Here is a 490-nt window from a genome sequence, read left to right as displayed (position 1 = left end):
TTTCCATCTTTTGTTCTAATTTATATATTATTTCTTAATCAAATTATTTATTTTTTTGGGTAAATATCTTATAAATTCCCGAGTTAACACGTAATTTTTTTTTCCTCGAATTTTTACTCTCTAGGTCAATCGAAAAGGCCAATTAACTCTTACCGTTACATTTTTTCCCAAATGTTTAACGTCCATCAGTCCCAACTAAATGAACCGTTTTGTCATGCCAGCTTTTTTTCACCGTACTTTAAAATATTAATTTTGTATTAATTTAATTTAAAAATTAAATCTAAAAAAAAAAAAAAAAATTGAAGGGGTGGCCAGGGGTGGGGCTGCCAACCCTGGCCACCCCCAAACTAACCTTGGCTGCAGCCACCCCAGGGGGTTAGGGGCAAACCGCCCAACGGGCTGGCCGCATGGTGTTGGGGTGGCCGGAAAGCCACCCCTAACCCCCTAGGGGTGGTCGCACCACTGTTGGCCACCCCTTCAATTGTTTTTT

The sequence above is a fragment of the Corylus avellana genome, chromosome ca2, assembly GCF_901000735.1.
Source record: "Corylus avellana chromosome ca2, CavTom2PMs-1.0".
NCBI classification, from domain to species: domain Eukaryota; kingdom Viridiplantae; phylum Streptophyta; class Magnoliopsida; order Fagales; family Betulaceae; genus Corylus; species Corylus avellana.
This window is presented reverse-complemented; position numbering follows the sequence as displayed.